The sequence below is a fragment of the Mytilus trossulus genome, chromosome 3, assembly GCF_036588685.1.
Source record: "Mytilus trossulus isolate FHL-02 chromosome 3, PNRI_Mtr1.1.1.hap1, whole genome shotgun sequence".
NCBI lineage: Eukaryota > Metazoa > Mollusca > Bivalvia > Mytilida > Mytilidae > Mytilus > Mytilus trossulus.
The window spans coordinates 17,198,914-17,223,335 of NC_086375.1; the positions used below are offsets into that span (position 1 = coordinate 17,198,914).

Here is a 24,422-nt window from a genome sequence, read left to right on the forward strand (position 1 = left end):
CTCAGAAATGTTTCATTGTTAATATCGAGCCCAGTAATAATGTAAATGTATTATAAAGCATATATATACGATATACGTTCGAATTCGATTCATAAGGCTAGCACATTTTGTATTGTGTTTCTTGACCATTTTTGATTACGTCAAGAGCAGATTATTCAGAGAGAAGGCAAAATGCCACTATCCAGATTTGCGATGTTTAAGTTCTATTTTGCCCGAATGTATTGCTAAGACCGCGTGGCCTAATGGATAAGGCGTCTGACTTCGAATCAGAAGATTGCGAGTTCGAGTCTCGTCGTGGTCGAAGACTTTTTGCAGTAGCATGACCGAGGAATTTCGGCAGGCGATTTCTAAATAGCGATCCGTATTCACACGGCAATGTCAAAGTCAGCACAAGTTTTCGATCAACAAATATAAGATATCTTTGCAAATACTTTTTTCTTCTTCCTGAAATGAGAAATAAAATGCAGTCACTATATATATTTACATCTTTTGTATATCTGATCAGATCAACCACACTCGTTTCGATGTAGAAATATAAGGCGTAAATTGAATGCGCGATCTTGAAACAGATCTTCAATGGAATCGGCATGCAGAGTCCGATTTCGTGTTTTGATTTTGCAAAAGACACTTTTTGCACGAAATTCACGGGTACGGCTGCGATCAAGTAAAATGAAAGCAGGATCTCGTGCACTTTTATAGACCACCGTTTATGAAATCGATTTATGTCTAATAAACATTAGGTGGCAAATATAAAACTCACTAGATTGCAGTTATCGTGTATTTTTCCGTCTTCTACAAATTGTCAAACGATACAATAAAAATTAACCGCCCAACGTGGGGCTCGAACCCACGACCCCGAGATTAAGAGTCTCGTGCTCTACCGACTGAGCTAGCCGGGCAGATGTATACCAATTGTAAAGAAATGGGTGTCGTTTGTAAGAAGCGGTTAATTAGTGCGATAGTTATTTTTGCGTCAACCTGTTTGCCCATGGCTATTTGTTACATCTAAAGAACAAATGCAAAACTATTTTATCAGTTCCATTGATTTTATATTGAAAAGCCACAAATTCTGTCACCTTTAGTGTGAAAACAATGTTGGCGCCAAAATCTCAGAAATGTTTCATTGTTAATATCGAGCCCAGTAATAATGTAAATGTATTATAAAGCATATATATACGATATACGTTCGAATTCGATTCATAAGGCTAGCACATTTTGTATTGTGTTTCTTGACCATTTTTGATTACGTCAAGAGCAGATTATTCAGAGAGAAGGCAAAATGCCACTATCCAGATTTGCGATGTTTAAGTTCTATTTTGCCCGAATGTATTGCTAAGACCGCGTGGCCTAATGGATAAGGCGTCTGACTTCGAATCAGAAGATTGCGAGTTCGAGTCTCGTCGTGGTCGAAGACTTTTTGCAGTAGCATGACCGAGGAATTTCGGCAGGCGATTTCTAAATAGCGATCCGTATTCCCACGGCAATGTCAAAGTCAGCACAAGTTTTCGATCAACAAATATAAGATATCTTTGCAAATACTTTTTTCTTCTTCCTGAAATGAGAAATAAAATGCAGTCACTATATATATTTACATCTTTTGTATATCTGATCAGATCAACCACACTCGTTTCGATGTAGAAATATAAGGCGTAAATTGAATGCGCGATCTTGAAACAGATCTTCAATGGAATCGGCATGCAGAGTCCGATTTCGTGTTTTGATTTTGCAAAAGACACTTTTTGCACGAAATTCACGGGTACGGCTGCGATCAAGTAAAATGAAAGCAGGATCTCGTGCACTTTTATAGACCACCGTTTATGAAATCGATTTATGTCTAATAAACATTAGGTGGCAAATATAAAACTCACTAGATTGCAGTTATCGTGTATTTTTCCGTCTTCTACAAATTGTCAAACGATACAATAAAAATTAACCGCCCAACGTGGGGCTCGAACCCACGACCCCGAGATTAAGAGTCTCGTGCTCTACCGACTGAGCTAGCCGGGCAGATGTATACCAATTGTAAAGAAATGGGTGTCGTTTGTAAGAAGCGGTTAATTAGTGCGATAGTTATTTTTGCGTCAACCTGTTTGCCCATGGCTATTTGTTACATCTAAAGAACAAATGCAAAACTATTTTATCAGTTCCATTGATTTTATATTGAAAAGCCACAAATTCTGTCACCTTTAGTGTGAAAACAATGTTGGCGCCAAAATCTCAGAAATGTTTCATTGTTAATATCGAGCCCAGTAATAATGTAAATGTATTATAAAGCATATATATACGATATACGTTCGAATTCGATTCATAAGGCTAGCACATTTTGTATTGTGTTTCTTGACCATTTTTGATTACGTCAAGAGCAGATTATTCAGAGAGAAGGCAAAATGCCACTATCCAGATTTGCGATGTTTAAGTTCTATTTTGCCCGAATGTATTGCTAAGACCGCGTGGCCTAATGGATAAGGCGTCTGACTTCGAATCAGAAGATTGCGAGTTCGAGTCTCGTCGTGGTCGAAGACTTTTTGCAGTAGCATGACCGAGGAATTTCGGCAGGCGATTTCTAAATAGCGATCCGTATTCCCACGGCAATGTCAAAGTCAGCACAAGTTTTCGATCAACAAATATAAGATATCTTTGCAAATACTTTTTTCTTCTTCCTGAAATGAGAAATAAAATGCAGTCACTATATATATTTACATCTTTTGTATATCTGATCAGATCAACCACACTCGTTTCGATGTAGAAATATAAGGCGTAAATTGAATGCGCGATCTTGAAACAGATCTTCAATGGAATCGGCATGCAGAGTCCGATTTCGTGTTTTGATTTTGCAAAAGACACTTTTTGCACGAAATTCACGGGTACGGCTGCGATCAAGTAAAATGAAAGCAGGATCTCGTGCACTTTTATAGACCACCGTTTATGAAATCGATTTATGTCTAATAAACATTAGGTGGCAAATATAAAACTCACTAGATTGCAGTTATCGTGTATTTTTCCGTCTTCTACAAATTGTCAAACGATACAATAAAAATTAACCGCCCAACGTGGGGCTCGAACCCACGACCCCGAGATTAAGAGTCTCGTGCTCTACCGACTGAGCTAGCCGGGCAGATGTATACCAATTGTAAAGAAATGGGTGTCGTTTGTAAGAAGCGGTTAATTAGTGCGATAGTTATTTTTGCGTCAACCTGTTTGCCCATGGCTATTTGTTACATCTAAAGAACAAATGCAAAACTATTTTATCAGTTCCATTGATTTTATATTGAAAAGCCACAAATTCTGTCACCTTTAGTGTGAAAACAATGTTGGCGCCAAAATCTCAGAAATGTTTCATTGTTAATATCGAGCCCAGTAATAATGTAAATGTATTATAAAGCATATATATACGATATACGTTCGAATTCGATTCATAAGGCTAGCACATTTTGTATTGTGTTTCTTGACCATTTTTGATTACGTCAAGAGCAGATTATTCAGAGAGAAGGCAAAATGCCACTATCCAGATTTGCGATGTTTAAGTTCTATTTTGCCCGAATGTATTGCTAAGACCGCGTGGCCTAATGGATAAGGCGTCTGACTTCGAATCAGAAGATTGCGAGTTCGAGTCTCGTCGTGGTCGAAGACTTTTTGCAGTAGCATGACCGAGGAATTTCGGCAGGCGATTTCTAAATAGCGATCCGTATTCCCACGGCAATGTCAAAGTCAGCACAAGTTTTCGATCAACAAATATAAGATATCTTTGCAAATACTTTTTTCTTCTTCCTGAAATGAGAAATAAAATGCAGTCACTATATATATTTACATCTTTTGTATATCTGATCAGATCAACCACACTCGTTTCGATGTAGAAATATAAGGCGTAAATTGAATGCGCGATCTTGAAACAGATCTTCAATGGAATCGGCATGCAGAGTCCGATTTCGTGTTTTGATTTTGCAAAAGACACTTTTTGCACGAAATTCACGGGTACGGCTGCGATCAAGTAAAATGAAAGCAGGATCTCGTGCACTTTTATAGACCACCGTTTATGAAATCGATTTATGTCTAATAAACATTAGGTGGCAAATATAAAACTCACTAGATTGCAGTTATCGTGTATTTTTCCGTCTTCTACAAATTGTCAAACGATACAATAAAAATTAACCGCCCAACGTGGGGCTCGAACCCACGACCCCGAGATTAAGAGTCTCGTGCTCTACCGACTGAGCTAGCCGGGCAGATGTATACCAATTGTAAAGAAATGGGTGTCGTTTGTAAGAAGCGGTTAATTAGTGCGATAGTTATTTTTGCGTCAACCTGTTTGCCCATGGCTATTTGTTACATCTAAAGAACAAATGCAAAACTATTTTATCAGTTCCATTGATTTTATATTGAAAAGCCACAAATTCTGTCACCTTTAGTGTGAAAACAATGTTGGCGCCAAAATCTCAGAAATGTTTCATTGTTAATATCGAGCCCAGTAATAATGTAAATGTATTATAAAGCATATATATACGATATACGTTCGAATTCGATTCATAAGGCTAGCACATTTTGTATTGTGTTTCTTGACCATTTTTGATTACGTCAAGAGCAGATTATTCAGAGAGAAGGCAAAATGCCACTATCCAGATTTGCGATGTTTAAGTTCTATTTTGCCCGAATGTATTGCTAAGACCGCGTGGCCTAATGGATAAGGCGTCTGACTTCGAATCAGAAGATTGCGAGTTCGAGTCTCGTCGTGGTCGAAGACTTTTTGCAGTAGCATGACCGAGGAATTTCGGCAGGCGATTTCTAAATAGCGATCCGTATTCCCACGGCAATGTCAAAGTCAGCACAAGTTTTCGATCAACAAATATAAGATATCTTTGCAAATACTTTTTTCTTCTTCCTGAAATGAGAAATAAAATGCAGTCACTATATATATTTACATCTTTTGTATATCTGATCAGATCAACCACACTCGTTTCGATGTAGAAATATAAGGCGTAAATTGAATGCGCGATCTTGAAACAGATCTTCAATGGAATCGGCATGCAGAGTCCGATTTCGTGTTTTGATTTTGCAAAAGACACTTTTTGCACGAAATTCACGGGTACGGCTGCGATCAAGTAAAATGAAAGCAGGATCTCGTGCACTTTTATAGACCACCGTTTATGAAATCGATTTATGTCTAATAAACATTAGGTGGCAAATATAAAACTCACTAGATTGCAGTTATCGTGTATTTTTCCGTCTTCTACAAATTGTCAAACGATACAATAAAAATTAACCGCCCAACGTGGGGCTCGAACCCACGACCCCGAGATTAAGAGTCTCGTGCTCTACCGACTGAGCTAGCCGGGCAGATGTATACCAATTGTAAAGAAATGGGTGTCGTTTGTAAGAAGCGGTTAATTAGTGCGATAGTTATTTTTGCGTCAACCTGTTTGCCCATGGCTATTTGTTACATCTAAAGAACAAATGCAAAACTATTTTATCAGTTCCATTGATTTTATATTGAAAAGCCACAAATTCTGTCACCTTTAGTGTGAAAACAATGTTGGCGCCAAAATCTCAGAAATGTTTCATTGTTAATATCGAGCCCAGTAATAATGTAAATGTATTATAAAGCATATATATACGATATACGTTCGAATTCGATTCATAAGGCTAGCACATTTTGTATTGTGTTTCTTGACCATTTTTGATTACGTCAAGAGCAGATTATTCAGAGAGAAGGCAAAATGCCACTATCCAGATTTGCGATGTTTAAGTTCTATTTTGCCCGAATGTATTGCTAAGACCGCGTGGCCTAATGGATAAGGCGTCTGACTTCGAATCAGAAGATTGCGAGTTCGAGTCTCGTCGTGGTCGAAGACTTTTTGCAGTAGCATGACCGAGGAATTTCGGCAGGCGATTTCTAAATAGCGATCCGTATTCACACGGCAATGTCAAAGTCAGCACAAGTTTTCGATCAACAAATATAAGATATCTTTGCAAATACTTTTTTCTTCTTCCTGAAATGAGAAATAAAATGCAGTCACTATATATATTTACATCTTTTGTATATCTGATCAGATCAACCACACTCGTTTCGATGTAGAAATATAAGGCGTAAATTGAATGCGCGATCTTGAAACAGATCTTCAATGGAATCGGCATGCAGAGTCCGATTTCGTGTTTTGATTTTGCAAAAGACACTTTTTGCACGAAATTCACGGGTACGGCTGCGATCAAGTAAAATGAAAGCAGGATCTCGTGCACTTTTATAGACCACCGTTTATGAAATCGATTTATGTCTAATAAACATTAGGTGGCAAATATAAAACTCACTAGATTGCAGTTATCGTGTATTTTTCCGTCTTCTACAAATTGTCAAACGATACAATAAAAATTAACCGCCCAACGTGGGGCTCGAACCCACGACCCCGAGATTAAGAGTCTCGTGCTCTACCGACTGAGCTAGCCGGGCAGATGTATACCAATTGTAAAGAAATGGGTGTCGTTTGTAAGAAGCGGTTAATTAGTGCGATAGTTATTTTTGCGTCAACCTGTTTGCCCATGGCTATTTGTTACATCTAAAGAACAAATGCAAAACTATTTTATCAGTTCCATTGATTTTATATTGAAAAGCCACAAATTCTGTCACCTTTAGTGTGAAAACAATGTTGGCGCCAAAATCTCAGAAATGTTTCATTGTTAATATCGAGCCCAGTAATAATGTAAATGTATTATAAAGCATATATATACGATATACGTTCGAATTCGATTCATAAGGCTAGCACATTTTGTATTGTGTTTCTTGACCATTTTTGATTACGTCAAGAGCAGATTATTCAGAGAGAAGGCAAAATGCCACTATCCAGATTTGCGATGTTTAAGTTCTATTTTGCCCGAATGTATTGCTAAGACCGCGTGGCCTAATGGATAAGGCGTCTGACTTCGAATCAGAAGATTGCGAGTTCGAGTCTCGTCGTGGTCGAAGACTTTTTGCAGTAGCATGACCGAGGAATTTCGGCAGGCGATTTCTAAATAGCGATCCGTATTCACACGGCAATGTCAAAGTCAGCACAAGTTTTCGATCAACAAATATAAGATATCTTTGCAAATACTTTTTTCTTCTTCCTGAAATGAGAAATAAAATGCAGTCACTATATATATTTACATCTTTTGTATATCTGATCAGATCAACCACACTCGTTTCGATGTAGAAATATAAGGCGTAAATTGAATGCGCGATCTTGAAACAGATCTTCAATGGAATCGGCATGCAGAGTCCGATTTCGTGTTTTGATTTTGCAAAAGACACTTTTTGCACGAAATTCACGGGTACGGCTGCGATCAAGTAAAATGAAAGCAGGATCTCGTGCACTTTTATAGACCACCGTTTATGAAATCGATTTATGTCTAATAAACATTAGGTGGCAAATATAAAACTCACTAGATTGCAGTTATCGTGTATTTTTCCGTCTTCTACAAATTGTCAAACGATACAATAAAAATTAACCGCCCAACGTGGGGCTCGAACCCACGACCCCGAGATTAAGAGTCTCGTGCTCTACCGACTGAGCTAGCCGGGCAGATGTATACCAATTGTAAAGAAATGGGTGTCGTTTGTAAGAAGCGGTTAATTAGTGCGATAGTTATTTTTGCGTCAACCTGTTTGCCCATGGCTATTTGTTACATCTAAAGAACAAATGCAAAACTATTTTATCAGTTCCATTGATTTTATATTGAAAAGCCACAAATTCTGTCACCTTTAGTGTGAAAACAATGTTGGCGCCAAAATCTCAGAAATGTTTCATTGTTAATATCGAGCCCAGTAATAATGTAAATGTATTATAAAGCATATATATACGATATACGTTCGAATTCGATTCATAAGGCTAGCACATTTTGTATTGTGTTTCTTGACCATTTTTGATTACGTCAAGAGCAGATTATTCAGAGAGAAGGCAAAATGCCACTATCCAGATTTGCGATGTTTAAGTTCTATTTTGCCCGAATGTATTGCTAAGACCGCGTGGCCTAATGGATAAGGCGTCTGACTTCGAATCAGAAGATTGCGAGTTCGAGTCTCGTCGTGGTCGAAGACTTTTTGCAGTAGCATGACCGAGGAATTTCGGCAGGCGATTTCTAAATAGCGATCCGTATTCACACGGCAATGTCAAAGTCAGCACAAGTTTTCGATCAACAAATATAAGATATCTTTGCAAATACTTTTTTCTTCTTCCTGAAATGAGAAATAAAATGCAGTCACTATATATATTTACATCTTTTGTATATCTGATCAGATCAACCACACTCGTTTCGATGTAGAAATATAAGGCGTAAATTGAATGCGCGATCTTGAAACAGATCTTCAATGGAATCGGCATGCAGAGTCCGATTTCGTGTTTTGATTTTGCAAAAGACACTTTTTGCACGAAATTCACGGGTACGGCTGCGATCAAGTAAAATGAAAGCAGGATCTCGTGCACTTTTATAGACCACCGTTTATGAAATCGATTTATGTCTAATAAACATTAGGTGGCAAATATAAAACTCACTAGATTGCAGTTATCGTGTATTTTTCCGTCTTCTACAAATTGTCAAACGATACAATAAAAATTAACCGCCCAACGTGGGGCTCGAACCCACGACCCCGAGATTAAGAGTCTCGTGCTCTACCGACTGAGCTAGCCGGGCAGATGTATACCAATTGTAAAGAAATGGGTGTCGTTTGTAAGAAGCGGTTAATTAGTGCGATAGTTATTTTTGCGTCAACCTGTTTGCCCATGGCTATTTGTTACATCTAAAGAACAAATGCAAAACTATTTTATCAGTTCCATTGATTTTATATTGAAAAGCCACAAATTCTGTCACCTTTAGTGTGAAAACAATGTTGGCGCCAAAATCTCAGAAATGTTTCATTGTTAATATCGAGCCCAGTAATAATGTAAATGTATTATAAAGCATATATATACGATATACGTTCGAATTCGATTCATAAGGCTAGCACACTTTGTATTGTGTTTCTTGACCATTTTTGATTACGTCAAGAGCAGATTATTCAGAGAGAAGGCAAAATGCCACTATCCAGATTTGCGATGTTTAAGTTCTATTTTGCCCGAATGTATTGCTAAGACCGCGTGGCCTAATGGATAAGGCGTCTGACTTCGAATCAGAAGATTGCGAGTTCGAGTCTCGTCGTGGTCGAAGACTTTTTGCAGTAGCATGACCGAGGAATTTCGGCAGGCGATTTCTAAATAGCGATCCGTATTCACACGGCAATGTCAAAGTCAGCACAAGTTTTCGATCAACAAATATAAGATATCTTTGCAAATACTTTTTTCTTCTTCCTGAAATGAGAAATAAAATGCAGTCACTATATATATTTACATCTTTTGTATATCTGATCAGATCAACCACACTCGTTTCGATGTAGAAATATAAGGCGTAAATTGAATGCGCGATCTTGAAACAGATCTTCAATGGAATCGGCATGCAGAGTCCGATTTCGTGTTTTGATTTTGCAAAAGACACTTTTTGCACGAAATTCACGGGTACGGCTGCGATCAAGTAAAATGAAAGCAGGATCTCGTGCACTTTTATAGACCACCGTTTATGAAATCGATTTATGTCTAATAAACATTAGGTGGCAAATATAAAACTCACTAGATTGCAGTTATCGTGTATTTTTCCGTCTTCTACAAATTGTCAAACGATACAATAAAAATTAACCGCCCAACGTGGGGCTCGAACCCACGACCCCGAGATTAAGAGTCTCGTGCTCTACCGACTGAGCTAGCCGGGCAGATGTATACCAATTGTAAAGAAATGGGTGTCGTTTGTAAGAAGCGGTTAATTAGTGCGATAGTTATTTTTGCGTCAACCTGTTTGCCCATGGCTATTTGTTACATCTAAAGAACAAATGCAAAACTATTTTATCAGTTCCATTGATTTTATATTGAAAAGCCACAAATTCTGTCACCTTTAGTGTGAAAACAATGTTGGCGCCAAAATCTCAGAAATGTTTCATTGTTAATATCGAGCCCAGTAATAATGTAAATGTATTATAAAGCATATATATACGATATACGTTCGAATTCGATTCATAAGGCTAGCACATTTTGTATTGTGTTTCTTGACCATTTTTGATTACGTCAAGAGCAGATTATTCAGAGAGAAGGCAAAATGCCACTATCCAGATTTGCGATGTTTAAGTTCTATTTTGCCCGAATGTATTGCTAAGACCGCGTGGCCTAATGGATAAGGCGTCTGACTTCGAATCAGAAGATTGCGAGTTCGAGTCTCGTCGTGGTCGAAGACTTTTTGCAGTAGCATGACCGAGGAATTTCGGCAGGCGATTTCTAAATAGCGATCCGTATTCACACGGCAATGTCAAAGTCAGCACAAGTTTTCGATCAACAAATATAAGATATCTTTGCAAATACTTTTTTCTTCTTCCTGAAATGAGAAATAAAATGCAGTCACTATATATATTTACATCTTTTGTATATCTGATCAGATCAACCACACTCGTTTCGATGTAGAAATATAAGGCGTAAATTGAATGCGCGATCTTGAAACAGATCTTCAATGGAATCGGCATGCAGAGTCCGATTTCGTGTTTTGATTTTGCAAAAGACACTTTTTGCACGAAATTCACGGGTACGGCTGCGATCAAGTAAAATGAAAGCAGGATCTCGTGCACTTTTATAGACCACCGTTTATGAAATCGATTTATGTCTAATAAACATTAGGTGGCAAATATAAAACTCACTAGATTGCAGTTATCGTGTATTTTTCCGTCTTCTACAAATTGTCAAACGATACAATAAAAATTAACCGCCCAACGTGGGGCTCGAACCCACGACCCCGAGATTAAGAGTCTCGTGCTCTACCGACTGAGCTAGCCGGGCAGATGTATACCAATTGTAAAGAAATGGGTGTCGTTTGTAAGAAGCGGTTAATTAGTGCGATAGTTATTTTTGCGTCAACCTGTTTGCCCATGGCTATTTGTTACATCTAAAGAACAAATGCAAAACTATTTTATCAGTTCCATTGATTTTATATTGAAAAGCCACAAATTCTGTCACCTTTAGTGTGAAAACAATGTTGGCGCCAAAATCTCAGAAATGTTTCATTGTTAATATCGAGCCCAGTAATAATGTAAATGTATTATAAAGCATATATATACGATATACGTTCGAATTCGATTCATAAGGCTAGCACATTTTGTATTGTGTTTCTTGACCATTTTTGATTACGTCAAGAGCAGATTATTCAGAGAGAAGGCAAAATGCCACTATCCAGATTTGCGATGTTTAAGTTCTATTTTGCCCGAATGTATTGCTAAGACCGCGTGGCCTAATGGATAAGGCGTCTGACTTCGAATCAGAAGATTGCGAGTTCGAGTCTCGTCGTGGTCGAAGACTTTTTGCAGTAGCATGACCGAGGAATTTCGGCAGGCGATTTCTAAATAGCGATCCGTATTCACACGGCAATGTCAAAGTCAGCACAAGTTTTCGATCAACAAATATAAGATATCTTTGCAAATACTTTTTTTTTCTTCCTGAAATGAGAAATAAAATGCAGTCACTATATATATTTACATCTTTTGTATATCTGATCAGATCAACCACACTCGTTTCGATGTAGAAATATAAGGCGTAAATTGAATGCGCGATCTTGAAACAGATCTTCAATGGAATCGGCATGCAGAGTCCGATTTCGTGTTTTGATTTTGCAAAAGACACTTTTTGCACGAAATTCACGGGTACGGCTGCGATCAAGTAAAATGAAAGCAGGATCTCGTGCACTTTTATAGACCACCGTTTATGAAATCGATTTATGTCTAATAAACATTAGGTGGCAAATATAAAACTCACTAGATTGCAGTTATCGTGTATTTTTCCGTCTTCTACAAATTGTCAAACGATACAATAAAAATTAACCGCCCAACGTGGGGCTCGAACCCACGACCCCGAGATTAAGAGTCTCGTGCTCTACCGACTGAGCTAGCCGGGCAGATGTATACCAATTGTAAAGAAATGGGTGTCGTTTGTAAGAAGCGGTTAATTAGTGCGATAGTTATTTTTGCGTCAACCTGTTTGCCCATGGCTATTTGTTACATCTAAAGAACAAATGCAAAACTATTTTATCAGTTCCATTGATTTTATATTGAAAAGCCACAAATTCTGTCACCTTTAGTGTGAAAACAATGTTGGCGCCAAAATCTCAGAAATGTTTCATTGTTAATATCGAGCCCAGTAATAATGTAAATGTATTATAAAGCATATATATACGATATACGTTCGAATTCGATTCATAAGGCTAGCACATTTTGTATTGTGTTTCTTGACCATTTTTGATTACGTCAAGAGCAGATTATTCAGAGAGAAGGCAAAATGCCACTATCCAGATTTGCGATGTTTAAGTTCTATTTTGCCCGAATGTATTGCTAAGACCGCGTGGCCTAATGGATAAGGCGTCTGACTTCGAATCAGAAGATTGCGAGTTCGAGTCTCGTCGTGGTCGAAGACTTTTTGCAGTAGCATGACCGAGGAATTTCGGCAGGCGATTTCTAAATAGCGATCCGTATTCACACGGCAATGTCAAAGTCAGCACAAGTTTTCGATCAACAAATATAAGATATCTTTGCAAATACTTTTTTCTTCTTCCTGAAATGAGAAATAAAATGCAGTCACTATATATATTTACATCTTTTGTATATCTGATCAGATCAACCACACTCGTTTCGATGTAGAAATATAAGGCGTAAATTGAATGCGCGATCTTGAAACAGATCTTCAATGGAATCGGCATGCAGAGTCCGATTTCGTGTTTTGATTTTGCAAAAGACACTTTTTGCACGAAATTCACGGGTACGGCTGCGATCAAGTAAAATGAAAGCAGGATCTCGTGCACTTTTATAGACCACCGTTTATGAAATCGATTTATGTCTAATAAACATTAGGTGGCAAATATAAAACTCACTAGATTGCAGTTATCGTGTATTTTTCCGTCTTCTACAAATTGTCAAACGATACAATAAAAATTAACCGCCCAACGTGGGGCTCGAACCCACGACCCCGAGATTAAGAGTCTCGTGCTCTACCGACTGAGCTAGCCGGGCAGATGTATACCAATTGTAAAGAAATGGGTGTCGTTTGTAAGAAGCGGTTAATTAGTGCGATAGTTATTTTTGCGTCAACCTGTTTGCCCATGGCTATTTGTTACATCTAAAGAACAAATGCAAAACTATTTTATCAGTTCCATTGATTTTATATTGAAAAGCCACAAATTCTGTCACCTTTAGTGTGAAAACAATGTTGGCGCCAAAATCTCAGAAATGTTTCATTGTTAATATCGAGCCCAGTAATAATGTAAATGTATTATAAAGCATATATATACGATATACGTTCGAATTCGATTCATAAGGCTAGCACATTTTGTATTGTGTTTCTTGACCATTTTTGATTACGTCAAGAGCAGATTATTCAGAGAGAAGGCAAAATGCCACTATCCAGATTTGCGATGTTTAAGTTCTATTTTGCCCGAATGTATTGCTAAGACCGCGTGGCCTAATGGATAAGGCGTCTGACTTCGAATCAGAAGATTGCGAGTTCGAGTCTCGTCGTGGTCGAAGACTTTTTGCAGTAGCATGACCGAGGAATTTCGGCAGGCGATTTCTAAATAGCGATCCGTATTCACACGGCAATGTCAAAGTCAGCACAAGTTTTCGATCAACAAATATAAGATATCTTTGCAAATACTTTTTTCTTCTTCCTGAAATGAGAAATAAAATGCAGTCACTATATATATTTACATCTTTTGTATATCTGATCAGATCAACCACACTCGTTTCGATGTAGAAATATAAGGCGTAAATTGAATGCGCGATCTTGAAACAGATCTTCAATGGAATCGGCATGCAGAGTCCGATTTCGTGTTTTGATTTTGCAAAAGACACTTTTTGCACGAAATTCACGGGTACGGCTGCGATCAAGTAAAATGAAAGCAGGATCTCGTGCACTTTTATAGACCACCGTTTATGAAATCGATTTATGTCTAATAAACATTAGGTGGCAAATATAAAACTCACTAGATTGCAGTTATCGTGTATTTTTCCGTCTTCTACAAATTGTCAAACGATACAATAAAAATTAACCGCCCAACGTGGGGCTCGAACCCACGACCCCGAGATTAAGAGTCTCGTGCTCTACCGACTGAGCTAGCCGGGCAGATGTATACCAATTGTAAAGAAATGGGTGTCGTTTGTAAGAAGCGGTTAATTAGTGCGATAGTTATTTTTGCGTCAACCTGTTTGCCCATGGCTATTTGTTACATCTAAAGAACAAATGCAAAACTATTTTATCAGTTCCATTGATTTTATATTGAAAAGCCACAAATTCTGTCACCTTTAGTGTGAAAACAATGTTGGCGCCAAAATCTCAGAAATGTTTCATTGTTAATATCGAGCCCAGTAATAATGTAAATGTATTATAAAGCATATATATACGATATACGTTCGAATTCGATTCATAAGGCTAGCACATTTTGTATTGTGTTTCTTGACCATTTTTGATTACGTCAAGAGCAGATTATTCAGAGAGAAGGCAAAATGCCACTATCCAGATTTGCGATGTTTAAGTTCTATTTTGCCCGAATGTATTGCTAAGACCGCGTGGCCTAATGGATAAGGCGTCTGACTTCGAATCAGAAGATTGCGAGTTCGAGTCTCGTCGTGGTCGAAGACTTTTTGCAGTAGCATGACCGAGGAATTTCGGCAGGCGATTTCTAAATAGCGATCCGTATTCACACGGCAATGTCAAAGTCAGCACAAGTTTTCGATCAACAAATATAAGATATCTTTGCAAATACTTTTTTCTTCTTCCTGAAATGAGAAATAAAATGCAGTCACTATATATATTTACATCTTTTGTATATCTGATCAGATCAACCACACTCGTTTCGATGTAGAAATATAAGGCGTAAATTGAATGCGCGATCTTGAAACAGATCTTCAATGGAATCGGCATGCAGAGTCCGATTTCGTGTTTTGATTTTGCAAAAGACACTTTTTGCACGAAATTCACGGGTACGGCTGCGATCAAGTAAAATGAAAGCAGGATCTCGTGCACTTTTATAGACCACCGTTTATGAAATCGATTTATGTCTAATAAACATTAGGTGGCAAATATAAAACTCACTAGATTGCAGTTATCGTGTATTTTTCCGTCTTCTACAAATTGTCAAACGATACAATAAAAATTAACCGCCCAACGTGGGGCTCGAACCCACGACCCCGAGATTAAGAGTCTCGTGCTCTACCGACTGAGCTAGCCGGGCAGATGTATACCAATTGTAAAGAAATGGGTGTCGTTTGTAAGAAGCGGTTAATTAGTGCGATAGTTATTTTTGCGTCAACCTGTTTGCCCATGGCTATTTGTTACATCTAAAGAACAAATGCAAAACTATTTTATCAGTTCCATTGATTTTATATTGAAAAGCCACAAATTCTGTCACCTTTAGTGTGAAAACAATGTTGGCGCCAAAATCTCAGAAATGTTTCATTGTTAATATCGAGCCCAGTAATAATGTAAATGTATTATAAAGCATATATATACGATATACGTTCGAATTCGATTCATAAGGCTAGCACATTTTGTATTGTGTTTCTTGACCATTTTTGATTACGTCAAGAGCAGATTATTCAGAGAGAAGGCAAAATGCCACTATCCAGATTTGCGATGTTTAAGTTCTATTTTGCCCGAATGTATTGCTAAGACCGCGTGGCCTAATGGATAAGGCGTCTGACTTCGAATCAGAAGATTGCGAGTTCGAGTCTCGTCGTGGTCGAAGACTTTTTGCAGTAGCATGACCGAGGAATTTCGGCAGGCGATTTCTAAATAGCGATCCGTATTCACACGGCAATGTCAAAGTCAGCACAAGTTTTCGATCAACAAATATAAGATATCTTTGCAAATACTTTTTTCTTCTTCCTGAAATGAGAAATAAAATGCAGTCACTATATATATTTACATCTTTTGTATATCTGATCAGATCAACCACACTCGTTTCGATGTAGAAATATAAGGCGTAAATTGAATGCGCGATCATGAAACAGATCTTCAATGGAATCGGCATGCAGAGTCCGATTTCGTGTTTTGATTTTGCAAAAGACACTTTTTGCACGAAATTCACGGGTACGGCTGCGATCAAGTAAAATGAAAGCAGGATCTCGTGCACTTTTATAGACCACCGTTTATGAAATCGATTTATGTCTAATAAACATTAGGTGGCAAATATAAAACTCACTAGATTGCAGTTATCGTGTATTTTTCCGTCTTCTACAAATTGTCAAACGATACAATAAAAATTAACCGCCCAACGTGGGGCTCGAACCCACGACCCCGAGATTAAGAGTCTCGTGCTCTACCGACTGAGCTAGCCGGGCAGATGTATACCAATTGTAAAGAAATGGGTGTCGTTTGTAAGAAGCGGTTAATTAGTGCGATAGTTATTTTTGCGTCAACCTGTTTGCCCATGGCTATTTGTTACATCTAAAGAACAAATGCAAAACTATTTTATCAGTTCCATTGATTTTATATTGAAAAGCCACAAATTCTGTCACCTTTAGTGTGAAAACAATGTTGGCGCCAAAATCTCAGAAATGTTTCATTGTTAATATCGAGCCCAGTAATAATGTAAATGTATTATAAAGCATATATATACGATATACGTTCGAATTCGATTCATAAGGCTAGCACATTTTGTATTGTGTTTCTTGACCATTTTTGATTACGTCAAGAGCAGATTATTCAGAGAGAAGGCAAAATGCCACTATCCAGATTTGCGATGTTTAAGTTCTATTTTGCCCGAATGTATTGCTAAGACCGCGTGGCCTAATGGATAAGGCGTCTGACTTCGAATCAGAAGATTGCGAGTTCGAGTCTCGTCGTGGTCGAAGACTTTTTGCAGTAGCATGACCGAGGAATTTCGGCAGGCGATTTCTAAATAGCGATCCGTATTCACACGGCAATGTCAAAGTCAGCACAAGTTTTCGATCAACAAATATAAGATATCTTTGCAAATACTTTTTTCTTCTTCCTGAAATGAGAAATAAAATGCAGTCACTATATATATTTACATCTTTTGTATATCTGATCAGATCAACCACACTCGTTTCGATGTAGAAATATAAGGCGTAAATTGAATGCGCGATCTTGAAACAGATCTTCAATGGAATCGGCATGCAGAGTCCGATTTCGTGTTTTGATTTTGCAAAAGACACTTTTTGCACGAAATTCACGGGTACGGCTGCGATCAAGTAAAATGAAAGCAGGATCTCGTGCACTTTTATAGACCACCGTTTATGAAATCGATTTATGTCTAATAAACATTAGGTGGCAAATATAAAACTCACTAGATTGCAGTTATCGTGTATTTTTCCGTCTTCTACAAATTGTCAAACGATACAATAAAAATTAACCGCCCAACGTGGGGCTCGAACCCACGACCCCGAGATTAAGAGTCTCGTGCTCTACCGACTGAGCTAGCCGGGCAGATGTATACCAATTGTAAAGAAATGGGTGTCGTTTGTAAGAAGCGGTTAATTAGTGCGATAGTTATTTTTGCGTCAACCTGTTTGCCCATGGCTATTTGTTACATCTAAAGAACAAATGCAAAACTATTTTATCAGTTCCATTGATTTTATATTGAAAAGCCACAAATTCTGTCACCTTTAGTGTGAAAACAATGTTGGCGCCAAAATCTCAGAAATGTTTCATTGTTAATATCGAGCCCAGTAATAATGTAAATGTATTATAAAGCATATATATACGATATACGTTCGAATTCGATTCATAAGGCTAGCACATTTTGTATTGTGTTTCTTGACCATTTTTGATTACGTCAAGAGCAGATTATTCAGAGAGAAGGCAAAATGCCACTATCCAGATTTGCGATGTTTAAGTTCTATTTTGCCCGAATGTATTGCTAAGACCGCGTGGCCTAATGGATAAGGCGTCTGACTTCGAATCAGAAGATTGCGAGTTCGAGTCTCGTCGTGGTCGAAGACTTTTTGCAGTAGCATGACCGAGGAATTTCGGCAGGCGATTTCTAAATAGCGATCCGTATTCACACGGCAATGTCAAAGTCAGCACAAGTTTTCGATCAACAAATATAAGATATCTTTGCAAATACTTTTTTCTTCTTCCTGAAATGAGAAATAAAATGCAGTCACTATATATATTTACATCTTTTGTATATCTGATCAGATCAACCACACTCGTTTCGATGTAGAAATATAAGGCGTAAATTGAATGCGCGATCTTGAAACAGATCTTCAATGGAATCGGCATGCAGAGTCCGATTTCGTGTTTTGATTTTGCAAAAGACACTTTTTGCACGAAATTCACGGGTACGGCTGCGATCAAGTAAAATGAAAGCAGGATCTCGTGCACTTTTATAGACCACCGTTTATGAAATCGATTTATGTCTAATAAACATTAGGTGGCAAATATAAAACTCACTAGATTGCAGTTATCGTGTATTTTTCCGTCTTCTACAAATTGTCAAACGATACAATAAAAATTAACCGCCCAACGTGGGGCTCGAACCCACGACCCCGAGATTAAGAGTCTCGTGCTCTACCGACTGAGCTAGCCGGGCAGATGTATACCAATTGTAAAGAAATGGGTGTCGTTTGTAAGAAGCGGTTAATTAGTGCGATAGTTATTTTTGCGTCAACCTGTTTGCCCATGGCTATTTGTTACATCTAAAGAACAAATGCAAAACTATTTTATCAGTTCCATTGATTTTATATTGAAAAGCCACAAATTCTGTCACCTTTAGTGTGAAAACAATGTTGGCGCCAAAATCTCAGAAATGTTTCATTGTTAATATCGAGCCCAGTAATAATGTAAATGTATTATAAAGCATAATATATATACGATATACGTTCGAATTCGATTCATAAGGCTAGCACATTTTGTATTGTGTTTCTTGACCATTTTTGATTACGTCAAGAGCAGATTATTCAGAGAGAAGGCAAAATGCCACTATCCAGATTTGCGATGTTTAAGTTCTATTTTGCCCGAATGTATTGCTAAGACCGCGTGGCCTAATGGATAAGGCGTCTGACTTCGAATCAGAAGATTGCGAGTTCGAGTCTCGTCGTGGTCGAAGACTTTTTGCAGTAGCATGACCGAGGAATTTCGGCAGGCGATTTCTAAATAGCGATCCGTATTCACACGGCAATGTCAAAGTCAGCACAAGTTTTCGATCAACAAATATAAGATATCTTTGCAAATACTTTTTTCTTCTTCCTGAAATGAGAAATAAAATGCAGTCACTATATATATTTACATCTTTTGTATATCTGATCAGATCAACCACACTCGTTTCGATGTAGAAATATAAGGCGTAAATTGAATGCGCGATCTTGAAACAGATCTTCAATGGAATCGGCATGCAGAGTCCGATTTCGTGTTTTGATTTTGCAAAAGACACTTTTTGCACGAAATTCACGGGTACGGCTGCGATCAAGTAAAATGAAAGCAGGATCTCGTGCACTTTTATAGACCACCGTTTATGAAATCGATTTATGTCTAATAAACATTAGGTGGCAAATATAAAACTCACTAGATTGCAGTTATCGTGTATTTTTCCGTCTTCTACAAATTGTCAAACGATACAATAAAAATTAACCGCCCAACGTGGGGCTCGAACCCACGACCTCGAGATTAAGAGTCTCGTGCTCTACCGACTGAGCTAGCCGGGCAGATGTATACCAATTGTAAAGAAATGGGTGTCGTTTGTAAGAAGCGGTTAATTAGTGCGATAGTTATTTTTGCGTCAACCTGTTTGCCCATGGCTATTTGTTACATCTAAAGAACAAATGCAAAACTATTTTATCAGTTCCATTGATTTTATATTGAAAAGCCACAAATTCTGTCACCTTTAGTGTGAAAACAATGTTGGCGCCAAAATCTCAGAAATGTTTCATTGTTAATATCGAGCCCAGTAATAATGTAAATGTATTATAAAGCATATATATATACGATATACGTTCGAATTCGATTCATAAGGCTAGCACATTTTGTATTGTGTTTCTTGACCATTTTTGATTACGTCAAGAGCAGATTATTCAGAGAGAAGGCAAAATGCCACTATCCAGATTTGCGATGTTTAAGTTCTATTTTGCCCGAATGTATTGCTAAGACCGCGTGGCCTAATGGATAAGGCGTCTGACTTCGAATCAGAAGATTGCGAGTTCGAGTCTCGTCGTGGTCGAAGACTTTTTGCAGTAGCATGACCGAGGAATTTCGGCAGGCGATTTCTAAATAGCGATCCGTATTCACACGGCAATGTCAAAGTCAGCACAAGTTTTCGATCAACAAATATAAGATATCTTTGCAAATACTTTTTTCTTCTTCCTGAAATGAGAAATAAAATGCAGTCACTATATATATTTACATCTTTTGTATATCTGATCAGATCAACCACACTCGTTTCGATGTAGAAATATAAGGCGTAAATTGAATGCGCGATCTTGAAACAGATCTTCAATGGAATCGGCATGCAGAGTCCGATTTCGTGTTTTGATTTTGCAAAAGACACTTTTTGCACGAAATTCACGGGTACGGCTGCGATCAAGTAAAATGAAAGCAGGATCTCGTGCACTTTTATAGACCACCGTTTATGAAATCGATTTATGTCTAATAAACATTAGGTGGCAAATATAAAACTCACTAGATTGCAGTTATCGTGTATTTTTCCGTCTTCTACAAATTGTCAAACGATACAATAAAAATTAACCGCCCAACGTGGGGCTCGAACCCACGACCCCGAGATTAAGAGTCTCGTGCTCTACCGACTGAGCTAGCCGGGCAGATGTATACCAATTGTAAAGAAATGGGTGTCGTTTGTAAGAAGCGGTTAATTAGTGCGATAGTTATTTTTGCGTCAACCTGTTTGCCCATGGCTATTTGTTACATCTAAAGAACAAATGCAAAACTATTTTATCAGTTCCATTGATTTTATATTGAAAAGCCACAAATTCTGTCACCTTTAGTGTGAAAACAATGTTGGCGCCAAAATCTCAGAAATGTTTCATTGTTAATATCGAGCCCAGTAATAATGTAAATGTATTATAAAGCATATATATACGATATACGTTCGAATTCGATTCATAAGGCTAGCACATTTTGTATTGTGTTTCTTGACCATTTTTGATTACGTCAAGAGCAGATTATTCAGAGAGAAGGCAAAATGCCACTATCCAGATTTGCGATGTTTAAGTTCTATTTTGCCCGAATGTATTGCTAAGACCGCGTGGCCTAATGGATAAGGCGTCTGACTTCGAATCAGAAGATTGCGAGTTCGAGTCTCGTCGTGGTCGAAGACTTTTTGCAGTAGCATGACCGAGGAATTTCGGCAGGCGATTTCTAAATAGCGATCCGTATTCACACGGCAATGTCAAAGTCAGCACAAGTTTTCGATCAACAAATATAAGATATCTTTGCAAATACTTTTTTCTTCTTCCTGAAATGAGAAATAAAATGCAGTCACTATATATATTTACATCTTTTGTATATCTGATCAGATCAACCACACTCGTTTCGATGTAGAAATATAAGGCGTAAATTGAATGCGCGATCTTGAAACAGATCTTCAATGGAATCGGCATGCAGAGTCCGATTTCGTGTTTTGATTTTGCAAAAGACACTTTTTTGCACGAAATTCACGGGTACGGCTGCGATCAAGTAAAATGAAAGCAGGATCTCGTGCACTTTTATAGACCACCGTTTATGAAATCGATTTATGTCTAATAAACATTAGGTGGCAAATATAAAACTCACTAGATTGCAGTTATCGTGTATTTTTCCGTCTTCTACAAATTGTCAAACGATACAATAAAAATTAACCGCCCAACGTGGGGCTCGAACCCACGACCCCGAGATTAAGAGTCTCGTGCTCTACCGACTGAGCTAGCCGGGCAGTATACCAATTGTAAAGAAATGGGTGTCGTTTGTAAGAAGCGGTTAATTAGTGCGATAGTTATTTTTGCGTCAACCTGTTTGCCCATGGCTATTTGTTACATCTAAAGAACAAATGCAAAACTATTTTATCAGTTCCATTGATTTTATATTGAAAAGCCACAAATTCTGTCACCTTTAGTGTGAAAACAATGTTGGCGCCAAAATCTCAGAAATGTTTCATTGTTAATATCGAGCCCAGTAATAATGTAAATGTATTATAAAGCATATATATACGATATACGTTCGAATTCGATTCATAAGGCTAGCACATTTTGTATTGTGTTTCTTGACCATTTTTGATTACGTCAAGAGCAGATTATTCAGAGAGAAGGCAAAATGCCACTATCCAGATTTGCGATGTTTAAGTTCTATTTTGCCCGAATGTATTGCTAAGACCGCGTGGCCTAATGGATAAGGCGTCTGACTTCGAATCAGAAGATTGCGAGTTCGAGTCTCGTCGTGGTCGAAGACTTTTTGCAGTAGCATGACCGAGGAATTTCGGCAGGCGATTTCTAAATAGCGATCCGTATTCACACGGCAATGTCAAAGTCAGCACAAGTTTTCGATCAACAAATATAAGATATCTTTGCAAATACTTTTTTCTTCTTCCTGAAATGAGAAATAAAATGCAGTCACTATATATATTTACATCTTTTGTATATCTGATCAGATCAACCACACTCGTTTCGATGTAGAAATATAAGGCGTAAATTGAATGCGCGATCTTGAAACAGATCTTCAATGGAATCGGCATGCAGAGTCCGATTTCGTGTTTTGATTTTGCAAAAGACACTTTTTGCACGAAATTCACGGGTACGGCTGCGATCAAGTAAAATGAAAGCAGGATCTCGTGCACTTTTATAGACCACCGTTTATGAAATCGATTTATGTCTAATAAACATTAGGTGGCAAATATAAAACTCACTAGATTGCAGTTATCGTGTATTTTTCCGTCTTCTACAAATTGTCAAACGATACAATAAAAATTAACCGCCCAACGTGGGGCTCGAACCCACGACCCCGAGATTAAGAGTCTCGTGCTCTACCGACTGAGCTAGCCGGGCAGATGTATACCAATTGTAAAGAAATGGGTGTCGTTTGTAAGAAGCGGTTAATTAGTGCGATAGTTATTTTTGCGTCAACCTGTTTGCCCATGGCTATTTGTTACATCTAAAGAACAAATGCAAAACTATTTTATCAGTTCCATTGATTTTATATTGAAAAGCCACAAATTCTGTCACCTTTAGTGTGAAAACAATGTTGGCGCCAAAATCTCAGAAATGTTTCATTGTTAATATCGAGCCCAGTAATAATGTAAATGTATTATAAAGCATATATATACGATATACGTTCGAATTCGATTCATAAGGCTAGCACATTTTGTATTGTGTTTCTTGACCATTTTTGATTACGTCAAGAGCAGATTATTCAGAGAGAAGGCAAAATGCCACTATCCAGATTTGCGATGTTTAAGTTCTATTTTGCCCGAATGTATTGCTAAGACCGCGTGGCCTAATGGATAAGGCGTCTGACTTCGAATCAGAAGATTGCGAGTTCGAGTCTCGTCGTGGTCGAAGACTTTTTGCAGTAGCATGACCGAGGAATTTCGGCAGGCGATTTCTAAATAGCGATCCGTATTCACACGGCAATGTCAAAGTCAGCACAAGTTTTCGATCAACAAATATAAGATATCTTTGCAAATACTTTTTTCTTCTTCCTGAAATGAGAAATAAAATGCAGTCACTATATATATTTACATCTTTTGTATATCTGATCAGATCAACCACACTCGTTTCGATGTAGAAATATAAGGCGTAAATTGAATGCGCGATCTTGAAACAGATCTTCAATGGAATCGGCATGCAGAGTCCGATTTCGTGTTTTGATTTTGCAAAAGACACTTTTTGCACGAAATTCACGGGTACGGCTGCGATCAAGTAAAATGAAAGCAGGATCTCGTGCACTTTTATAGACCACCGTTTATGAAATCGATTTATGTCTAATAAACATTAGGTGGCAAATATAAAACTCACTAGATTGCAGTTATCGTGTATTTTTCCGTCTTCTACAAATTGTCAAACGATACAATAAAAATTAACCGCCCAACGTGGGGCTCGAACCCACGACCCCGAGATTAAGAGTCTCGTGCTCTACCGACTGAGCTAGCCGGGCAGATGTATACCAATTGTAAAGAAATGGGTGTCGTTTGTAAGAAGCGGTTAATTAGTGCGATAGTTATTTTTGCGTCAACCTGTTTGCCCATGGCTATTTGTTACATCTAAAGAACAAATGCAAAACTATTTTATCAGTTCCATTGATTTTATATTGAAAAGCCACAAATTCTGTCACCTTTAGTGTGAAAACAATGTTGGCGCCAAAATCTCAGAAATGTTTCATTGTTAATATCGAGCCCAGTAATAATGT

The 24,422-nt window shown here is 37.9% G+C and overlaps 44 non-coding genes across 44 annotated transcripts; 22 read left to right on the forward strand and 22 right to left on the reverse strand.

Moving 5' to 3' along the window:
* The first annotated feature begins 228 nt into the window (after nucleotides 1-228).
* Nucleotides 229-301, forward strand: Trnar-ucg (transfer RNA arginine (anticodon UCG)). Its single transcript has one exon. It is a non-coding gene; the product is annotated as a tRNA-Arg (tRNA).
* Nucleotides 302-826: 525 nt separating this feature from the next.
* Trnak-cuu (transfer RNA lysine (anticodon CUU)) lies at nucleotides 827-899 on the reverse strand. Its single transcript has one exon. It is a non-coding gene; the product is annotated as a tRNA-Lys (tRNA).
* A 437-nt stretch (nucleotides 900-1,336) lies between these two features.
* Nucleotides 1,337-1,409, forward strand: Trnar-ucg (transfer RNA arginine (anticodon UCG)). The gene has a single exon. It is a non-coding gene; the product is annotated as a tRNA-Arg (tRNA).
* A 525-nt stretch (nucleotides 1,410-1,934) lies between these two features.
* Nucleotides 1,935-2,007, reverse strand: Trnak-cuu (transfer RNA lysine (anticodon CUU)). Its single transcript has one exon. It is a non-coding gene; the product is annotated as a tRNA-Lys (tRNA).
* Nucleotides 2,008-2,444: 437 nt separating this feature from the next.
* On the forward strand, nucleotides 2,445-2,517 carry Trnar-ucg (transfer RNA arginine (anticodon UCG)). The gene has a single exon. It is a non-coding gene; the product is annotated as a tRNA-Arg (tRNA).
* A 525-nt stretch (nucleotides 2,518-3,042) lies between these two features.
* On the reverse strand, nucleotides 3,043-3,115 carry Trnak-cuu (transfer RNA lysine (anticodon CUU)). The gene has a single exon. It is a non-coding gene; the product is annotated as a tRNA-Lys (tRNA).
* A 437-nt stretch (nucleotides 3,116-3,552) lies between these two features.
* Nucleotides 3,553-3,625, forward strand: Trnar-ucg (transfer RNA arginine (anticodon UCG)). The gene has a single exon. It is a non-coding gene; the product is annotated as a tRNA-Arg (tRNA).
* Nucleotides 3,626-4,150: 525 nt separating this feature from the next.
* Trnak-cuu (transfer RNA lysine (anticodon CUU)) lies at nucleotides 4,151-4,223 on the reverse strand. Its single transcript has one exon. It is a non-coding gene; the product is annotated as a tRNA-Lys (tRNA).
* Nucleotides 4,224-4,660: 437 nt separating this feature from the next.
* Trnar-ucg (transfer RNA arginine (anticodon UCG)) lies at nucleotides 4,661-4,733 on the forward strand. Its single transcript has one exon. It is a non-coding gene; the product is annotated as a tRNA-Arg (tRNA).
* Nucleotides 4,734-5,258: 525 nt separating this feature from the next.
* Trnak-cuu (transfer RNA lysine (anticodon CUU)) lies at nucleotides 5,259-5,331 on the reverse strand. Its single transcript has one exon. It is a non-coding gene; the product is annotated as a tRNA-Lys (tRNA).
* A 437-nt stretch (nucleotides 5,332-5,768) lies between these two features.
* On the forward strand, nucleotides 5,769-5,841 carry Trnar-ucg (transfer RNA arginine (anticodon UCG)). Its single transcript has one exon. It is a non-coding gene; the product is annotated as a tRNA-Arg (tRNA).
* Nucleotides 5,842-6,366: 525 nt separating this feature from the next.
* Nucleotides 6,367-6,439, reverse strand: Trnak-cuu (transfer RNA lysine (anticodon CUU)). Its single transcript has one exon. It is a non-coding gene; the product is annotated as a tRNA-Lys (tRNA).
* Nucleotides 6,440-6,876: 437 nt separating this feature from the next.
* On the forward strand, nucleotides 6,877-6,949 carry Trnar-ucg (transfer RNA arginine (anticodon UCG)). Its single transcript has one exon. It is a non-coding gene; the product is annotated as a tRNA-Arg (tRNA).
* Nucleotides 6,950-7,474: 525 nt separating this feature from the next.
* On the reverse strand, nucleotides 7,475-7,547 carry Trnak-cuu (transfer RNA lysine (anticodon CUU)). Its single transcript has one exon. It is a non-coding gene; the product is annotated as a tRNA-Lys (tRNA).
* A 437-nt stretch (nucleotides 7,548-7,984) lies between these two features.
* Nucleotides 7,985-8,057, forward strand: Trnar-ucg (transfer RNA arginine (anticodon UCG)). The gene has a single exon. It is a non-coding gene; the product is annotated as a tRNA-Arg (tRNA).
* A 525-nt stretch (nucleotides 8,058-8,582) lies between these two features.
* Nucleotides 8,583-8,655, reverse strand: Trnak-cuu (transfer RNA lysine (anticodon CUU)). The gene has a single exon. It is a non-coding gene; the product is annotated as a tRNA-Lys (tRNA).
* Nucleotides 8,656-9,092: 437 nt separating this feature from the next.
* Nucleotides 9,093-9,165, forward strand: Trnar-ucg (transfer RNA arginine (anticodon UCG)). Its single transcript has one exon. It is a non-coding gene; the product is annotated as a tRNA-Arg (tRNA).
* A 525-nt stretch (nucleotides 9,166-9,690) lies between these two features.
* Nucleotides 9,691-9,763, reverse strand: Trnak-cuu (transfer RNA lysine (anticodon CUU)). Its single transcript has one exon. It is a non-coding gene; the product is annotated as a tRNA-Lys (tRNA).
* A 437-nt stretch (nucleotides 9,764-10,200) lies between these two features.
* On the forward strand, nucleotides 10,201-10,273 carry Trnar-ucg (transfer RNA arginine (anticodon UCG)). The gene has a single exon. It is a non-coding gene; the product is annotated as a tRNA-Arg (tRNA).
* A 525-nt stretch (nucleotides 10,274-10,798) lies between these two features.
* On the reverse strand, nucleotides 10,799-10,871 carry Trnak-cuu (transfer RNA lysine (anticodon CUU)). The gene has a single exon. It is a non-coding gene; the product is annotated as a tRNA-Lys (tRNA).
* A 437-nt stretch (nucleotides 10,872-11,308) lies between these two features.
* Nucleotides 11,309-11,381, forward strand: Trnar-ucg (transfer RNA arginine (anticodon UCG)). Its single transcript has one exon. It is a non-coding gene; the product is annotated as a tRNA-Arg (tRNA).
* A 525-nt stretch (nucleotides 11,382-11,906) lies between these two features.
* On the reverse strand, nucleotides 11,907-11,979 carry Trnak-cuu (transfer RNA lysine (anticodon CUU)). Its single transcript has one exon. It is a non-coding gene; the product is annotated as a tRNA-Lys (tRNA).
* A 437-nt stretch (nucleotides 11,980-12,416) lies between these two features.
* Trnar-ucg (transfer RNA arginine (anticodon UCG)) lies at nucleotides 12,417-12,489 on the forward strand. The gene has a single exon. It is a non-coding gene; the product is annotated as a tRNA-Arg (tRNA).
* Nucleotides 12,490-13,014: 525 nt separating this feature from the next.
* On the reverse strand, nucleotides 13,015-13,087 carry Trnak-cuu (transfer RNA lysine (anticodon CUU)). Its single transcript has one exon. It is a non-coding gene; the product is annotated as a tRNA-Lys (tRNA).
* A 437-nt stretch (nucleotides 13,088-13,524) lies between these two features.
* Trnar-ucg (transfer RNA arginine (anticodon UCG)) lies at nucleotides 13,525-13,597 on the forward strand. Its single transcript has one exon. It is a non-coding gene; the product is annotated as a tRNA-Arg (tRNA).
* A 525-nt stretch (nucleotides 13,598-14,122) lies between these two features.
* Nucleotides 14,123-14,195, reverse strand: Trnak-cuu (transfer RNA lysine (anticodon CUU)). Its single transcript has one exon. It is a non-coding gene; the product is annotated as a tRNA-Lys (tRNA).
* Nucleotides 14,196-14,632: 437 nt separating this feature from the next.
* On the forward strand, nucleotides 14,633-14,705 carry Trnar-ucg (transfer RNA arginine (anticodon UCG)). Its single transcript has one exon. It is a non-coding gene; the product is annotated as a tRNA-Arg (tRNA).
* A 525-nt stretch (nucleotides 14,706-15,230) lies between these two features.
* On the reverse strand, nucleotides 15,231-15,303 carry Trnak-cuu (transfer RNA lysine (anticodon CUU)). Its single transcript has one exon. It is a non-coding gene; the product is annotated as a tRNA-Lys (tRNA).
* Nucleotides 15,304-15,740: 437 nt separating this feature from the next.
* Trnar-ucg (transfer RNA arginine (anticodon UCG)) lies at nucleotides 15,741-15,813 on the forward strand. The gene has a single exon. It is a non-coding gene; the product is annotated as a tRNA-Arg (tRNA).
* A 525-nt stretch (nucleotides 15,814-16,338) lies between these two features.
* On the reverse strand, nucleotides 16,339-16,411 carry Trnak-cuu (transfer RNA lysine (anticodon CUU)). The gene has a single exon. It is a non-coding gene; the product is annotated as a tRNA-Lys (tRNA).
* A 437-nt stretch (nucleotides 16,412-16,848) lies between these two features.
* Trnar-ucg (transfer RNA arginine (anticodon UCG)) lies at nucleotides 16,849-16,921 on the forward strand. Its single transcript has one exon. It is a non-coding gene; the product is annotated as a tRNA-Arg (tRNA).
* A 525-nt stretch (nucleotides 16,922-17,446) lies between these two features.
* Trnak-cuu (transfer RNA lysine (anticodon CUU)) lies at nucleotides 17,447-17,519 on the reverse strand. The gene has a single exon. It is a non-coding gene; the product is annotated as a tRNA-Lys (tRNA).
* Nucleotides 17,520-17,956: 437 nt separating this feature from the next.
* Nucleotides 17,957-18,029, forward strand: Trnar-ucg (transfer RNA arginine (anticodon UCG)). Its single transcript has one exon. It is a non-coding gene; the product is annotated as a tRNA-Arg (tRNA).
* A 525-nt stretch (nucleotides 18,030-18,554) lies between these two features.
* Trnak-cuu (transfer RNA lysine (anticodon CUU)) lies at nucleotides 18,555-18,627 on the reverse strand. Its single transcript has one exon. It is a non-coding gene; the product is annotated as a tRNA-Lys (tRNA).
* A 440-nt stretch (nucleotides 18,628-19,067) lies between these two features.
* On the forward strand, nucleotides 19,068-19,140 carry Trnar-ucg (transfer RNA arginine (anticodon UCG)). The gene has a single exon. It is a non-coding gene; the product is annotated as a tRNA-Arg (tRNA).
* Nucleotides 19,141-19,665: 525 nt separating this feature from the next.
* Trnak-cuu (transfer RNA lysine (anticodon CUU)) lies at nucleotides 19,666-19,738 on the reverse strand. The gene has a single exon. It is a non-coding gene; the product is annotated as a tRNA-Lys (tRNA).
* A 439-nt stretch (nucleotides 19,739-20,177) lies between these two features.
* On the forward strand, nucleotides 20,178-20,250 carry Trnar-ucg (transfer RNA arginine (anticodon UCG)). Its single transcript has one exon. It is a non-coding gene; the product is annotated as a tRNA-Arg (tRNA).
* A 525-nt stretch (nucleotides 20,251-20,775) lies between these two features.
* Nucleotides 20,776-20,848, reverse strand: Trnak-cuu (transfer RNA lysine (anticodon CUU)). Its single transcript has one exon. It is a non-coding gene; the product is annotated as a tRNA-Lys (tRNA).
* Nucleotides 20,849-21,285: 437 nt separating this feature from the next.
* Nucleotides 21,286-21,358, forward strand: Trnar-ucg (transfer RNA arginine (anticodon UCG)). The gene has a single exon. It is a non-coding gene; the product is annotated as a tRNA-Arg (tRNA).
* Nucleotides 21,359-21,884: 526 nt separating this feature from the next.
* Trnak-cuu (transfer RNA lysine (anticodon CUU)) lies at nucleotides 21,885-21,957 on the reverse strand. The gene has a single exon. It is a non-coding gene; the product is annotated as a tRNA-Lys (tRNA).
* Nucleotides 21,958-22,391: 434 nt separating this feature from the next.
* Nucleotides 22,392-22,464, forward strand: Trnar-ucg (transfer RNA arginine (anticodon UCG)). Its single transcript has one exon. It is a non-coding gene; the product is annotated as a tRNA-Arg (tRNA).
* Nucleotides 22,465-22,989: 525 nt separating this feature from the next.
* Trnak-cuu (transfer RNA lysine (anticodon CUU)) lies at nucleotides 22,990-23,062 on the reverse strand. Its single transcript has one exon. It is a non-coding gene; the product is annotated as a tRNA-Lys (tRNA).
* A 437-nt stretch (nucleotides 23,063-23,499) lies between these two features.
* On the forward strand, nucleotides 23,500-23,572 carry Trnar-ucg (transfer RNA arginine (anticodon UCG)). The gene has a single exon. It is a non-coding gene; the product is annotated as a tRNA-Arg (tRNA).
* A 525-nt stretch (nucleotides 23,573-24,097) lies between these two features.
* On the reverse strand, nucleotides 24,098-24,170 carry Trnak-cuu (transfer RNA lysine (anticodon CUU)). Its single transcript has one exon. It is a non-coding gene; the product is annotated as a tRNA-Lys (tRNA).
* Between the last annotated feature and the right edge of the window lie 252 nt (nucleotides 24,171-24,422).